At 42.2% G+C, this 17,735-nt stretch overlaps 1 long non-coding RNA gene across 1 annotated transcript; it reads right to left on the bottom strand.

Moving 5' to 3' along the window:
- Positions 1-12,077: 12,077 nt before the first annotated feature.
- On the bottom strand, positions 12,078-13,274 carry LOC119305557. Its single transcript, XR_005148707.1, has 3 exons — positions 13,185-13,274; positions 12,512-13,101; positions 12,078-12,128 (listed from the first exon to the last, which is right to left on the bottom strand). It is a non-coding gene; the product is annotated as an uncharacterized LOC119305557 (long non-coding RNA).
- Positions 13,275-17,735: the final 4,461 nt, after the last annotated feature.

Below are 17,735 nucleotides of genomic sequence, written 5' to 3'. Positions count from 1 at the left end.
GTTCTAGATATCGAGTTGTAAGTAAATAAAAGTGTGATGATCATCATTATTAGAGCATTTCCCCAATGAGGAAAGGATGATGGAGACTATGATTCCCCTACAAGTCGGGATGAGACTCCAGACTTTATGAAAAATAAAAGAGGCCAAAGAAGACCACGCAAAAAAAAGAAAAGGGAAAATTAAAAAAAGGAGAGAAAAAGAGAGAAGGGGCAATGTTACTATCCTTTTACCACACTTGTGCTTCAAAGTAGCACCATGTTCTTCATAGAGAGAGTCTCCTATGCTTTCACTTTCATATACTAGTGGGAATTTTCATTAAAGAACTTGGCTTTTATATTCCGATGATGGGCTTCCTCAAATGCCCGAGGTCTTCATGAGCAAGCAAGTTGGATGCACACCACTTAGTTTTTAGTTTGAGATTTCATACACTTATAGCTCTAGTGCATCCGTTCCATGGCAATCCCTACTCACTCACATTGATATCTATTGATGGGCATCTCCATAGCCTATTGATACGCCTAGTTGATGTGAGACTATCTTCTCCTTTTTGTCTTCACCACAACCACCATTCTATTCCACATATAGTGTTATGTCCATGGCTCGCGCTCATGTATTGCGTGAAAGTTGAAAAAGTTTGAGATTACTAAAGTATGAAAAATTGCTTGGCTTGTCATCGGGGTTGTGCATGATTAAATACTTTGTGTGATGAAGATAGAGCAACAGCCAGACTATGTGATTTTGTAGGGATAACTTTCTTTGGCCATGTTGTTTTGAAAATACATGATTGCTTCATTAGTACGCTCAAAGTATTATTGTTTTTATGTCAAATGATTCACTCATGTCTTAATATTCATGCCATGATTAGACATATGATCAAGATTATGCTAGGTAGCATTCCACATCAATTTTTTTTTCATTTACCTACTCGAGGATGAGCAAAAATTAATCTTGGGGATGCTCATACGTCTCCGTCGTATCTATCATTTTTTATTGTTCCATGCCAATATTATTCAACTTTCATATACTTTTGGCAACTTTTTATACTATTTTTGGGACTAACATATTGATCCAATGCCCAGTGTCAGTTCCTGTTTGTTGCATGTTTTATGTTTCGCAGAAACCCCATATCAAACGGAGTCCAAACGGGATAAAAACGAATGGACAATTATTTTGGAATATTTGTGATTTTTGGGAGGAAGGATCAACGCGAGACGATGCCCGAGGTGGCCACGAGGGTGGCCCACGCCACCACTCTAGGTGGGCGTGCCCCCACCCTCGTGGGCCCCTCGTAAGGAGGTTGATGCTCTACTTTGGCCGCAAGAAAGCTAATTTTTGTAAAAATATCTGGGCGAAGGTTTCAATCCAATCGGAGTTACGGATCTCCAGATATAAAAGAAACGGTGCCAGGGCAGAATCTGAGAGCGCAGAAACAGAGAGAGACAGAGAGACATATCCAATCTCGGAGGGGCTCTCGCCCCTCCCACGCCATGGGAGCCAAGGACTAGAGGGGAAACCCTTCTCCCATATATGGAGAAGGTCAAGGAAGAATAAGAAGAAGGGGGGCTCTCTCCCCCTTGCTTCCGGTGGCACCGGAGCGCTGCCGGGGGCCATCATCATCACCGCGATCTACACCAACACCTCCATCATCTCCACCAACATCCCCATCACCTTCCCCCATCTATATTCAGCGGTCCACTCTCCCGCAACCCGCTGTACCCTCTACTTGAACATGGTGCTTTATGCTTCATATTATTATCCAATGATGTGTTGCCATCCTATGATGTCTGAGTAGATTTTCGTTGTCCTATCGGTGATTGATGAATTGCTATGATTGGTTTGAGTTGCATGTTTTATTATTGGTGCGGTCCTATGGTGCTCTCTGTATCGCGCAAGTGTGAGGGATTCCCGCTGTAGGGTTTGCAATATGTGCATGATTTGCTTATGGTGGGTGGCGTGAGTGACAGAAGCACATACCCGAGTAAGTAGGTTGTTTGCGTATGGGATAAAGGGGACTTGATGCTTTATTGTTATGGTTGGTTTTTACCTTAATGATCTTTAGTAGTTGCGGATTCTTGCTAGAGTTCCAATCATAAGTACATATGATCCAAGAAGAGAAAGTATGGTATCTTATGCCTCTCCCTCAAATAAAATTGCAATAGTGATTATCGTTCTAGTAAAGTAGTCAATTGCTTGGGGACAATTTCACAACTCCTACCACCACTTTTCCACACTAGCCATATTTAGTTTATTGCTTCCTTATCTAAACATCCCCTAGTTTACATTTACGTGTTCTTTATTATCTTGCAAACCTATCCTATCACACCTACAAAGTACTTCTAGTTTCATACTTGTTCTAGGTAAAGCGAACGTCAAGCGTGCGTAGAGTTGTATCGGTGGTCGATCGAACTTGAGGGAATATTTATTCTACCTTTAGCTCCTCGTTGGGTTCGACACTCTTACTTATCGGAAACTGTTGCAATCCCCTATACTTGTGGGTTATCACTATGTTGATGTTGATCCCCATTATCCGCAATAGGAAGACGACCACCGAACATCCTTCGCATAGCTGCAACTATACTCTCCTCAATCATATCACCAACTGTTGCCCGAGTTTTTGGGAGATCGCTTCCACATGTTGATGTCCATGTACACTCGAGTTGGATCCTGTCATGTTAACTCTTGGAAACAAGTGGACAAAAGAAAAATATATGTGGAAAACACTCAGCTCACCTTCTTGCTTACCCAAATTCTAATGATTCCTTGGCGGCTGTGCGGAAGTAGCAAATCAGGAGTGGACAAGCGAATGAAAGGAAGGAAGCTGGCGGTTTCTAGGTGGATCTGGGTGGGGTAAAAAGGGAGGTCTAGTGCTGAGATCCAATTGATGCAGACCAAATGCACAAGAAAAATTTGTAGATCCTTGCACCATGTTTGAGCTGCAACACTTGCCACAACAACTTCTAAATTGCTCACCCAACTGAAAATGATTGCACACTTTCTCAACACTTTCTCTTCTCTTTTTTTTGCTCTTTTTTCACTCTTTTTTTGCTCTTTTTTCATCTCTCATTTTTTGCAACACAATAGATCCAACAACAAGACTCAAAGAAAAACAACAACAACTTTTGATAGAACTTGGTGCAAACACAGAGAGGAAAGCAAACAGCTAGATCTCAGCAACAAAGGCTTGGATTTTTTGTTTTGTATTTTTGGCTTTGGATTCTAGGACGGGGAAAATCTAACTAAAAAGGATAGATCTAGCAACAAAGATATAGATCCTACCGTGTAAACCTTGCTTTGAATACGAGATGATGCGACCCTGTCTTTGGAGAAGAGGGAGTACAAGGGTAGGTGCGATCTTCACGGCGTAGGATCGATAAACGGATGGGGATAACTAGCTGCAAGCAGCCAAAAAAATGGAAAATAAGAGATTATGATCCGACGAGGAGGAGGCTCACCGAAGCTTGCAATCCGAACATTCGCCGATCCACAACCCACAATACTACCCCACACAACCACGCTCAAGTCGTGGAGCACGGGATAGGTGCAATATGCAAGGGAAACCACGAACTCTAATCCACACAACACGATCTAGTCATGGAGCACGAATTAGGAGCAATTTCTCAAGGAATCACGAGAATAAGGGTAACAAGAGCTTTCCAATCTCAGGAGGAGTCTTTGTCTTTGGTCTTTGATAGAAATGGCAAAAGTCCCCAATGAAGGGTAGAGCTAGCCTATTATAATCGGGGCAACCCGCCTGGATAGGTGTGAAACAGAACTAGCTTCTGGAACCATCTTAGGTGTGAAAGGGAACCAGCTTTGTTTGACTAAATGGCTTCAAGACTTAATGAGGTAGTTTCTGGAATACTCGCGTTGGAGGTGGTTGGCAGTTCCTGACCAAACATTGTTCACTGGAGTCAAACAATGTTTCCTTTAGCAGCAAAATCGAGTTCTGGGAACCTTTCGCAAGTTGGAATATGCAAACTCGTACAAAACATTGTTTTATCAGAATCAGAATAATGTTTCTTCAACAGACAACTCATTCTTCATGAATTCCTAACTTTGTTCCTTCGTCATAAAACATTGTTTTGCACAGATTGAAATGTGTTTAGCCTTCTTCGATATCGCACCTGAGTTCGACCAACAACAAAGGAGGTGAAGGAACAGCCATGTTTTCAAGGTCAAATGATATACTTAAGTTAGCATTCACCTGATCATGTATTTGCATTGCGCGGCTTCTTGTGATTGGACTATTGATGATTGGTGGTGTGTTGCCCATGGTTGGGATGTCCTCGTCAGCAGGGTAGTGGCTTTCCATTCTCCCATGATACGGGCTTCCGAGAGCCCTTGGATCTGAGATCGAACAGTTGCATGGCGTGATTCTAGACCTATGGGTGAATATCCTATCCTGGAGGGTTATTCTGCAAATTTTCAGCAACTTAGCATGCGACCGTTCAATCTCAGATCCAAGGGCTGCCAGCAACCCGTATCATGGTCACGCCTACCACGACCATCGCGTCGCTCGCGCGGTCGCGCCCTTGGAGATTTAACATGGTGCGTTAGGCTATCTGATGTTGGCATGTCATCACTTAGTCACTCATACTCCAACAAGGTTAGCTATAAGGTTGGCTATAAGTGTATTATTGTTTTTTACTTCTCTCTATCTCTTTCTTCGTACTCCCTCCGTCCCATAATATAAGAACGTTTTGACACTAGTGTAGTGCCAAAAACGTTCTTATATTATGGGACAGAGGGAGTAGTATCTATTGCATTTGCGAAGGAGTGACCTCTTCCAATGAAATGGTGCTTAGATGAGGTGCTAAGGGCATTAAATGGCTTAGAATTCAAGTCCCCAATGCATAGGTGCTTATTAGTTTTTTGTTGCTAAGTTTGCTTCATTTAATTAGCTATATACTAAAAATTGTCTTTTCACCTACGTACAGGCGCTTAGCACCGTTTCTTCCTTGGGTCACCAAACTTGCCACATCAGACTTTATGCCTATGTGGCAAGCTTAGCACCTGTAGGAGAAAGTAAGTACTACAATAGTGGGCTATAAGCCCGCTTTACATGGCATTTTTGCATATGTGGAGGAAAGAGGCAAGGAAAAAGTGGAGAAGTGGGCTCTCATGCAAGAGCCAGCCTCAACTACATGGTGGAGCATTGGGAGAGGCACCTGTATGGAGGTGGTCAGGAATCAGGAGACTCACGCCGGTCGTAGCACCGTAGTTAAAATGATAATGGCAAGTCAAATCATGGGGCCCCACCTGTCCACCAGTAACTCGCTATCAAATCACACAACCCTACATTTGCAGCAGCCTACTCCCTCATCTTCTCGCTTCTCTATCAAACCGACTAGGAGAAACTGCCTCGCCTACTGCTTAGGAAAATCCCCGCCCTCGACTTTTAAATACAACTACATCCGCTTAAGAATCCAATGATATACTTTTTGTGACATAGTAACTCTTATATAGTTAGTCAAATGGATGACCTAGAACTACATGCACGCCCTATAAACCGAGACGCCTAAAAATAAAAAACCGAGACGGAGAGGGTAGTTCAGTATGTATCTTTTTAGATCAATATAGTCGGGATTCACCAAGGAGCAAAACCAAGTGGTAGGCTGCTCCTGTCGTGTTGGCGTAGCAACTCAAGCAGGGTCAGTCCGCACACGAAATGGCGACACACTTAACATGACCCCTTTGGCCGACATGTGGCTCATCCACCGTCTTGTTCCACGTGCGATGCACCAAATTACACTTTGGAGCAGCGGTTGGAATTGGAGGCACCCCGGTCGTAGCGCTGCAGTAGTAGAAAATGAGCGACGAGGGGTCAAATCACAAAGCCCCACCTTTCCCGCATTACGCTGGACGGATGAAGCAACCATCATTTCACTCTAGGGCACAAGATAATAAAGAAAAGAGAAAACAATGATGCGTGCGGCAGCTACCTAGGGCACCCTAGGGTAGGGGTCTCCACTACAGATCCATTTTTCTGAAAGCGCCTCCACTACAAATCAGCTTCTCCTTCGTCCTCTTGAAGAAAACCGATGATGAGTGTGGCGGCGGGGTTTGTAGGAGTACTACGGCGTGCGGGGTTCGAGTCAACACCTTAAATATGTGTGGGCCGCTTGGTTTTACGGGAACGAGGCAACATTTTGGGTTCGGGGACCAGTGGAGATATAGTACGTACAAAAGATTATGGACGTAGGTTCGACCGAAAGGCAATGATGCATGGGCCCTGCATTTTGATATACCCGGGGCCGCGTGAAATTTTCTACTCTACTCAAAACTAGTAAGGTACACATGCATTGAACACATGAGATTTTAAAACCAAATTATGAATAAATACACACTATAGCATGTAAAGCTTTGAGTCATATATGCATGATGTAGATGTTTGTTTAGTTCTTATAGTTCATCTCATTCAAAATCAATTAGTTTTATAAAAATGTTAAGATTCATGGGGTTGTGCATTGTAAAGCATAAAGTAAAAACAAATAATGGCAATTCATTTAGAAAAAAAATCAATTGTGATACAGAAGATTCTAGAACAAAGGAGATGTGCTTGTGTTTTGAGGTTTGTGCATTATGCTTAAGTTCAACCATGGAGTCTTCTAAATTGTACATGTGGCAGATCTGGTGGAATTTTGATGATATCCAACGGCTAGTAGTGCTCAGATTTGCCATCTCTGCACTGTCGGATTAGCTTTATCCAACGACCATCTTTCAAAGTTATTGGCACACTATATAGTTCTTGTGCCATAGTTGCATGTCTTGGAAAAAAGCTACTAGTGGGTTGTACTATCTATTTAGGAATAGAAGACGTATACATGGAAGTTGTAGAGAAAGAGATGACATGGAGTATCTCAATTCCTATGAGTAGGGATTGGAAAAGAGATGTCATTTGGTTCACATCATAGGAACTTTCTATTGAATCTAGAGATGACATGTATCTCAATTCCTTTGAGGAGGGATTAGAAAAGAGATATAATTTGGTTCATATCATAGGAACTTTTCTATTGAATATACGCTAATGTTTATTTTCCTTTGAAATTAAGGGAGTATAGGAATCCATTCATATGAACCAAGTGGCTCTAAAGCTATAGAAATGATATCACATATATTTCCTTTGAAATGTGGAGTATATGAATCTATTCCTATGAACCAATTGGCTCTAAAGGAAAAATTCCTATAAAAATCATATCATATAGAGTTCCTATGATATTCCTCGACACCAAAGGATGGTTGAAATTGCTGCGGGTTATACGATGGTCTTTCTTTGTATACTCCTCCCCCATCTTTATAGTTACCTCTCAAAGATGAATGAAATGATATATATAGGGTATTCTACATGTGCAATTTGGTACACGAAAACTCGGTAAAAGTTTGCGAGGTTTGAATTTTAAATAAAGCTATATGCACTGCATTTTGGAACGGAGGGAGCATATGGCAGTTGCTAACACTCACCTGGAAGATTTATGTGTAGGAGGAGTGGATGTTCTGATAAATGACATGGCAAAACTGACACTGTCGGATGCCGATCTAACGGTTCTTACGGCGTTTGTCACAAAAAGGCTTATGGCGAACTTTTGTCGGATAATGATTTACGGACACATTCATTGCATTGATATGTGCCCCCCTCTCTCTCACGCACATGCACCCTCACGAGTCACGACTTTCCCGAGTCCTCTCGCAGACTCGCACGTCGCACCCACCGTCTATCTGCAGGTAGACGTCATGCACATATGTGCTCTTCACACCCTACCTTCAGAACTTCTAAAAAACAAAATACGTCGCGCACATTTTATTTTAGCTCACACGTCACACACTTATACTATTACTCTTGCGGCGAACATTCTTTGGGAATAGTATATTGTACTCTCACGAAGAGAAGCGGTGCACGCACGCACTAGTTCTCTCACACCCACTCGCGGGTACACGTAGGAGCGCATTTTTTTGAAGCTGGTACAACAAAATCACTCCACTATATATATAAGAAGGAGCCTTAGTGCTTGCTTTACTTGGGTTCCTCTCGTTCACTCTCTCATGCTCTCGAGATCTAAGCAAGACATAGGTGGCCACACACTCTCTCAGCTCACGGCTGGTCACAAATCCGGCTGGACAACCTCGACCGGGGCAGGGGTGTAGGTGCATCGTTCATGCTGTCATCGGCAGCCAGGGAGGAGACCAAGGGCTGCCTGCGCGTCCCGATCAGCGGCCGTGCCGTTCTCTCCGAGAGACCGCCGGCTCGGGAGGGCCTCCGACCCCTTCTTCCTCCCTGCGGTATTGTGGCCAAGATGCGGCCTGCCGACGCCGTCTTTGCCACATGTTGACGACCCTCAGGTATATATTCCTTCGAAACCTGACTTGCCCTACTGCCCCAGCTCCCTTCGTATGATCTTTTTCTACTTCCGTCCGTTGTTCCAAAGCCACCTAGAATTTTCCTATTATTAGAGGTAAAGCTAGTTTATACAGTCGACTCTAAGAGTTGGTTCAAACAGGGAAGAAAGTGGGAAAGCTGTAGCATGAATCTAGGACTTGGTTCTAAGAGGAAACGGGGGAAAGTAGTAGATACTGGCTACCCAACCGGTCTCTTAGTAGAAAAGACGAAGAAAGCATGGTGGATAGTGAAGGGTGGGGGAAGTGGACCTATCTCTTGGTTGAAAAAGGAAAGAAAGTGACGGGTGTTGGGGGACAACGCAAATGAGAATGAGCAGGTCTAGATTTCCTGTGCTCACATAGGAAAATGTCGCCGAGGAGATAAAAAATGGGACAAATGCAGACATGATGCCTGAGTGTTTGCCGCTCTCGGCAGCCACATCTGCCTCACCACTTTATGCCCCTGTTGTCCCTACGCCCATATCGCTATCGTTAATGTAAAATCACATGAAGCATTAAGCAATGTCACCTAATGTCACTATAAGTAATGGTCTAGTGCCGTTGATAAATTGAAGCAATGCCACCACCATTTTATGAAGTGCTTCCGTCTTGCTTTATTTCCCATGAATTGTGTTTTTGCAGTTACACTTAAATATCACACCGCTAACATTGCTTCATCCTAGTGGAACTGCACAAATTTGATTGCACATCTACTGACCATGTGCTACTCTCATGATAGTAATACTAATGCTATTGTTCTGCATGTTAATCTAGTGGCAGTGTTGATGTGATGTGATGCTACTTACTTAAGGACTCTTCATACTATCAATCTAGTGTCAATCATAACACAATAGATGCTGTTGTTAATCATACGCCACTGCAAATATCTGTCACTATTTAAATAATTGTATTTCATAGTTGCGCAAATAGGGATGTCAGTCTCCATATCATTTCGGGATGTCTGTCTCCGTATCGTTTCTATCCGCGCAATCAAAAGCACACACCTCAGTTTTAGTAGAACTACGCAAAATGAGATGGATATCCCTCGTTGCCCTCGTCTAACCTCCAGTGTTCAAGGTATTCCTACATTGGTAGTAACTAAGGTAGAATAACCAACGCAATCTAAAAGAAGCTGATTCGTACATTTTACTTCCTGATTGCAGTGCAGGGACGAGTGAAAACAACTGCATCCTAGTCCGGAATGCACTTTCTACCAGTTTATCCATGGACCGAGGACTAGCTGGCATGGCTGCACGGCGGTTTTTTGGACAGGTGCACGGACAAGAGGCATTGTGGTCTGCTTATTTCTGCAAATAGCGATGCTTAAATTTAGTGGAATGGACAAGAATTTCACCTGGTCAGTACACTACATGGTTCAGTTCAGCATTCCAGCTGAGACCACAATTATAATTGGTTATTCTAGAATGAGAGAACCTAACCCTGGATGGTGGCAACAACAAAAAACCAGAGTGAACTCCAGGAAATTTAAGCCTGCTGGGAGGCCCTTTGCTCAGAGAAGCCTTGCTTGTTTTTTCCTAACTAGTTGACTTGTTGCGCCAAATGGCGCAGAGACCTGCTGAAGACATGTTATCGATGAAAAGAGTTTCATGCTGCAAGAACCTTCAACTAAATCATGGTATTTTGTAAACATGTTTATTGCGTTGTTAAATAATAGTCTGGGAAAAGGGAAATTTTGCATAATATGAATATGTTCAATTTGAAAAAATGGCCACTATGATGAGAGAGTAAAGTTGGCATGGTTGTATTTTTTTAGCAAGTTTGAAAACATGGTGATCATAATAAAAAATCTGGCCATGCATATATTTCTTGGAAAAAAAGAGGGGGAAAGATAACCCTAGTTGACCCGTTGCGCCAAATGGCGCAGAGACCCGCTAAAGCCATGTTATCGATGAAAATAGTTTCATTTTGCAAGGACATATTCGATATTGGTAGTAGAAAGGCCATGTTTTAAATCATATTATATTGAAAACATGTTTATTCCATGTGCGCGATGAAAAGATATTCAAGGTTTAGTTGTGGGCAAGCACATATGGCAACAAATTTAATCTCCTTTATTCTGGATAAACGGTAGCTTGTCGTTGCGCCAAATGGCGCAGAGGCACGCTCAATCCATGTTTGCGATGAAAAAAATATCCATGGTTGAATCCCTTTTAATATGAAACATGATGGATTCGTGTCTATAATTAGATATATATATACACATTTTATTTTGGTAGCAGTCCCATTTAAAACAAAATAGAGTTTTTGGGTTGGCCGCTTGGAGTAGAAACGTTGGGTCAAATAGCGCAAAGTCCAATTTAAAACCATGGGCGCATTGAAAATACTTGATTTTTTTTGTAATTTTAGTTGTGAGTAACCACTTGATACCAACGCAAATCATTTTAATCGAAACTTAATAATGATTTCTCTTTACAAATATTTACGTACTTGAGCATGCACAATTTGTAATCAATTAGATTTTTAAACATGAGATTGAAGTAGCTAACATTTTGCATTTAAGATAGCATATGATGAGATAGGAACAAAAGTTTGGTTCTTCCTGAGACTCACCAAATTTCAATACACACATACACTAATACACAGACCCAACAAAATCAGATTAGTGGTTTCAAATAGTTGAGCCTGCAATTAGAAAGTCCAAGGAGTTATGAACTTGTGCACTAAAAAAAGTAAACATATTTGACAATAAAATGTACTTAATACATGATAAACATTGTGTACAAGAGAATGGCCAATTACATCATATAATTTGGTTCTATACAAAAGGAAATTTCCTCTTTTGTGTACATCCTAAAGACCACCCCCTTGTGATGAACGCTTTATCCTTCGAGTCAAATGGCACAGCTCCTATCCTTTGTGGCAAAATAATACCCATCAATGGCACATTTGTTGGAAAAAGAATATATTTCTCAACACCAAACAAACTAAGAAAAACATTTCAACACTAAAATAAAACTGCATCAAGCACAATGGTTCCACTATACTATGTCGACGCCTAATTGCTAATTTACATTTTACGATTGATGGATCAAACAACATATAAAGAATCACGTTTGAAGTATATCAAAAGCTTGTAGCTTGATAAGAGAAAACAAAACAAGACACATGAAACTTGTAGGACATATATTTCTCAAAGAACACAACCGAACCTTAGTGTGCAAAGATCATAGTGCTCGACCACCAAACCTTGAACTGGTTAAAGTACAAACAAAATTAATCCCGTCGTAGAATAAAACCATTATGACCTACTAAATCCAACCTGACAAAATAATCCACAGAACATTTGATGTGTCGTTAATTGCTAGTTGTTATTTTTTTGGAAAAAAACCATGGCGCAACATATCTTGTATTGCCATTTACAGAACAAAGGAAATTCAAGCAATATTTTAACATTCAATTTATCTTCCATCCTAATGATAGCCTCATACAGCGCCACATCTCTAAGCTTGAGCTTTTGAAAAATACCATACAAATATGTTAGATGGGTGCAAACGCTTCTATTCTCATTATTAATTTGTTGCAATGCAAATTTGTAAGATATACATACAATTCCAGCTAGAAATACACTGACAAATTGCCATTGAAATCATCATAGGAAATTAAGAACAAGTTCCACCTTTTTCTTGAAAGAAAATAAAGAAAGAAAGAACATACTGGAATTTTAATATGAGTAGCAAAGAGGTGGAGAACCATAATCCTTCTTCAGGCAGAGACAACAGCGGACGGCTTGGTGCCTGTTGAGGAACGTGTGACATTATGTGATTAACCTCTTGGCAGATGAGCATGCATGAAGAACATCAATACAAAAAGTGATATAAAATATTAAGAAGTTTTAGGTTCATTTATGTTATTTGAAGCCAAAATGTCCTAGCCAAAGCGAGTTGTAGAACAAACATTCCAGGTTTCTTTTGGAAGCCACAAGAACAAACTGCCTCGGTTTGTACATGATAACATATGAAACATTAAAAAAGCAGAGAAGCAAGATCTATAGTGTTCCCATCAACCATTGAAAGATTTAATTAGGAATGAATTAGTTGTGCACACAGTAAAGAGTCAAAGCTTAAAAACAATCAAAACATATTTAGTCAAATCAGCAGCAATATGAAATTATAACTACCATGATATTTTTAGAAACCAATCTTGCAAGCGAAGCAGGATAATTGCCACAATCCTCTAGGAATTCATGGCCCCACCTAGCTAGTATCAACAAACGCCAAAAGTTGGTGATCCCATGAATGTATTAAGTGATTGTCTTAAAAGTTTGTACTAGACCTCACACAATATCCCTGCAAAAATTGGACAAACTGAAACTACTAATACTTTGAACTTGCACAAAACTGAAAGGTACCATTTTTATTCAAGCTACATTTACAGGCTGCTTTTTAGTTACAGAAAGTTGGGAGACACATAATCAAAGCAAGCCCGCAGATAGTGATAGATGAGGCAGAACAACTACTACGATCCAGTCTCAACATATCAATTACGATGGATGGGTTGTACAGTGGTTGCAATACATTTGAAAATATCAGCAGCGAGATGTTTAGCTCAACCGTTCTATTATGCAATTGCAGAGAGCAAAATAAGTTAATTTTACATGAGCATCAAGGAGTATAACTGGTCCATGAGATATTCCGAAGTCGACATCTGCAGTACAATGCTTTGCTGCTTTGGTTTCCTCAGTTTGTGTAGCAAGCAGAGGATGCATCCCTACAGAGAATAATCACCTAATTAAATTTTGTGCAGTTAATTTGGAAAATACCGATGCAAAGAGCAAAATAAGTTAATTTTACCTGAGTGTCATAGATTCTAACTCGTCCTTGAGATATCCTGAAGTCAACACATGCAGTCAATTGCTTAGCCACTTTGATTTCCTCAGTTTGCATAGCAAGCGGATGATACACTCCTACAGAGAACGGTCACCTAATTAAATTGTGTGTGGTTAATTTGGAACATACTAATGCAGAGAGCAAAATAAGTTAACTTTAGATGGGAGTCAAGGAGTATAACTCATCCATGAAATATCCTGAAGTCAAAAGCTGTTGTACAATGCTTTCCCATCACTTTGATTTCCTCAGTTTGCATAGCAAGAGGAGGATGCATTCCTACAAAGAACAGTCACCTAACTTAACTTTTGTGTTGATCAAGTTTGGTACGGAATGAACTGCTAAGGCTATCTTTGGTATGATTCTCAAGTAACCGTATCGACCTGGAAAAGCTTTTGAAATTTTAGATGTGTTGAAGCATAGAAGCTCGATAACAAATTAGAGATTACAATGCGGAAGCATTAGTCATTATGTGCATTAAGACTGACCTTGATGCCTCCAAACTTCTGCAACATTAAGAAGATGTCTTTGCCTCTGTTTGAGTACAAATATGGTCCATTAGTTTGCAGAAAAGGAAAGATAATAAACAAGATACATTTGAAGCTTGAACAACAGATTTACACTATGAAGAAAGCAAAAAAAAAATCTTTCTACTAACATCGTTGGGAAGACATGAACATCTACATTAGGTTTCGCATGGCATTAAATTAAACAAAGGTAACCAGTTAAATTCCAAACCAATGTAGAATCTCAGCTTCACACGGTAAATCTAAACCATTTGTTCATCACACAAAAATTAGGAGCCAGTAGCAAGGAGGGGGACCTAATATCATCTGCAGCAGTAGCTCACAAGAGTCGGAACCTGCGAGCACGGATCATGAATGTCAACGAACAATATAGCCTGCAGTTCTTTCTTCCTTATCATGTTGGGAGCAAAGCCCATAATACCATATCACTATAGCTTGTGAATAATAAGCTCACAAAAAAGTATAATTGTCCAGGGAAACTTGGTTTTCAATTTTAAAGTTATAACAGAACATTTGGTCGCAACAAATATGAATGATTGGGTTTAAATCCTGAAAAAGTAGATTTCGCTCAATTTCTTAAAGCCATGGACCTAGTTCAATTACAATAGACTAATCATTGTTTAGGCAGACCATGAGAAGTCAGATTCCACTTACAAAAATACATTAAAGAGCCTGCAGTTGAATGCAGACAAAACTGAATTTGGCTCCAGCCTACTAATAGCAAGGATTAAGTGGAGAGAACAAGGCAGCTGGCCAGGCTGCCGCATGGAGCTAGGTAGAGAAAGCTGACTTACTAACATCACTAAAAGAAGGAGCTTACCTAGGTCGAGGTCGGAGGACGCGCTACCATGGTTGCTGATACACGAACTCTGTCCAGATCTCCTCATGCTATTTGAAGCTGCTGGTGGATCCACCTTTCTTCATTCTTCACTGGTTTCCAGCGGTTGTAGCTTCAAAATGTGTGGAACTCACTGGAACACAAAATGAGATAATACATTTTTTGAAAAAACATGAAGTTGTTGTAATTCCCATAATGTCTCAACTAAATTTAACTGAAGAACAAAGGCGACACTACTGGCTCCTCGTATTAAACAAATTTAACAGAAGAACAAAGGCAACACTACAAGTTCCTCATTTCAACTGAATTTAACTAATCTCATAGTAGTATTTTGGGGTACTCGTAACACTGCTGCTCACCGTGTACCATGGACCCATGGGGAAGATGTGCGTCAGATGGGGAGGTGGCCGGCATGCCTGCGGGGAGGTGGACGGCGCACGGCGGCGAGACCGGGCCACAGGTCTGAGTGCATCCATCACCACCGGCAAGTAGCCGAGCTGCTCCCATGTGACCATGTCACTCCTGGCCTCTCCTGCGCCAGATCGAGGCCATGCTCCTGGCGCCCTCAAAAAGAGAGGAAGAGGAGGTGAGGCGGGAAGGAATATGGGCAGAAGGGTAGCTCACAAGAGTCGGAACCTGCGAGCACAGCGGCGACGACGGGGCCGGTGGATCTGCAAGCGCCATGGCCACCTGACCCGCTCGCTACCCCTCTTCTCTTCCCTTCCCTCCCTTCCCTTCTGAAAACGGGAGGGGGGAGGTTGTGGGTGGAGGCTGGCCGGAGGAGACGGGCGCGAGTGGCGGCGGACTAGGTTTTCCCACCAATGGCGGCTGGCCAGGGAGAGAGATCGAGGAGGGAGGGAGCGGTGTGGGCGAGGGGATTGGGCGTGGGGCAGGGAGGGAGTGGTGCGGGCGGGGGGATTGGGCGAGGCCTGCCCCACACTCCCGCAGATGGCACGGCGCGCATGCGGCGGGCGGGGAGAGGGTGATTCTGCACCTCGAATTAGTTTGCCTAGCCAACATGGGCGCTGCAATATCCCACCGGTCATTGGCTATACAAATTCATCGTGCAGTAAAAACGAGCAGTGAAACAGCCAGCGAACATCCAACGCCTGAAACAAAGTCAAAGATCGGACTTCAGAAGATCAAACGGCCAACGAAGCCTGCCATCGAGGGAGCTCCCTGGTAGCGAGTTGGCTAGCCTCTATTATGTTTTAAATTTGTAAACCTTCTCACTACTTTGTCTTTTGCTATGAACTAGTATATGTTTGTTATGTTCTATGAATCATTGAGATGTATAATATTGCTTAACTTACGCTTTTCAAGTTTTTTATGAAGGCGAGTTTAATATTAGTGTTTCACATGAGCGCTGGACTAGCGTGTAAACGTTTGGAATTTACATTGTTGCCTCAATTAACTGCATGAACCACTGTAACAAGATACATAGTTGCTTATATGTCAGACAGCAGATTGTTGATTGTTAGCTGGTCGATAGCCTAGTGTTGAAGCGAGCTGAGCCAATATGCCGTGTTTTGCACAACTGCTTACAAGTGGGGTAGCACCAACAGTGTTTACAAGTACTTATGTATACATCGGCGCACAGTTCTCGAGTGAGTGCTCTATTTCATCAAAACACACACTGCTCGTATGATAAACCGTGACAACTTATGTCTTACCATGCCATATTCATGAAAAAACTAGTGACACTACAAAAAAAATACACTTCCGTGATGATACATGTTTGTCACAGTAGGTCGCGTTTTTTGTCATGCATGTACATCCATGACAATTTTATGATAGAATCAAGATAGTCATACCTTTGCTGTCGTAGAAGTGTTCCATGACATTACCAAAATTATCATCACGAAAGTGTCCACTTCCATGATGATAAATCACGCGTCACAGAAGTGCTTTCATCAAGGGTGACCGACACGTGGCATCCACCATAACGGAAATCCGTTAAGCTATCGGGTCGGGTTTTGGATCCGATAACCCGCTAATAGCCACGACCAAATGGGATTTTCTACGTGTAAAATCATCATTGGGTGGAGGAAGCACGTGTTAGCTCATCACTGGGACATATGTCATCCACTCACTAGACAGAAGGCGCCTATGATACGTCGACACGTGGCACGGCCCAACAGTGGCCCATTCCTATGAAAAGGCCGGCCCGTTTGACTTGGTCAAAAGCTGGTGGGCCAGCCCATGGAAAGCCTGTTAACGGCCTGTTAGCATATAGCCCATTTACAACCCGCTAACCCAAGGCCCATTACGCCCTATGTGAATTAGGCCCAGTAGCATCGTCTGGGCCACCCAATATGATTCCAACCCGTTTTCACTTCTGGCCCATGTATAGCCATGACGTCTTTCGGCCCATATGAGGCCCTTTGTAACTCTTGGCCCATTAGCGGCCCGTGCTGAAACTGGCCCGTAATGAACAGTGTATTACTTTACACCCATTAACAGCCCGCCGTGAAACTAGCCCGTAATGAAAAGTGTAACACTTTATACACATTAACGGGCCGTAATTCCGTTGGGCCATTTCCAATCCAAGTTAACTTTCGGCCTTCTGAGGGCCCATTTATTCTTGGGCTCATTTGCAGCATTCGGTTACTTATGGCCCGTTACTTTCATTTTCTGCTTGTGGGCCAAATTCAGCCCGTCGTTACAGTCGGCCCGTTTGTGGACCGTTAGTCTGTTAGGCCATTTTCATAGCATCACCAAATACGGCCTATTAACGGCGCGTTATGGTCAGCCCATAAAACATACAATTTCCATTAAAGGCCCATCTACGGCCCATTAAAGGCCCGTACAAGACCCATAAATGAGTCAGCGGCCCATGGATCCTACAAGACGTAGAAGGCCCATGGATCCTATGAGACATTGAAGGCCCATGGATCCTACGAGACGTAGAAGGCCCCTGGATCCGACGAGATGTAGAAGGCCCATGGATCCGACGGCCCGTGAAGGGCCATGGTCAGGAGAGTTGACCCCCGTTTGAACGATATAGCATATTCAAAGAATTATCCTAGTCAATAGTATCACCTCTAAAAAGCATACACTATACAACAAAGAGATCAAGGCATAGAAAGGTAGAATAATCCTACACTATACAATAAAGAAATTACAGCCGATTATACCCACTAGCATTATGGT

Source organism: Triticum dicoccoides, chromosome 5B, assembly GCF_002162155.2.
Source record: "Triticum dicoccoides isolate Atlit2015 ecotype Zavitan chromosome 5B, WEW_v2.0, whole genome shotgun sequence".
Classification (NCBI taxonomy): Eukaryota; Viridiplantae; Streptophyta; class Magnoliopsida; order Poales; family Poaceae; genus Triticum; species Triticum dicoccoides.
Note: the sequence above shows the minus strand (reverse complement) of the source record. Positions and strands in the feature narration are given on the sequence as shown.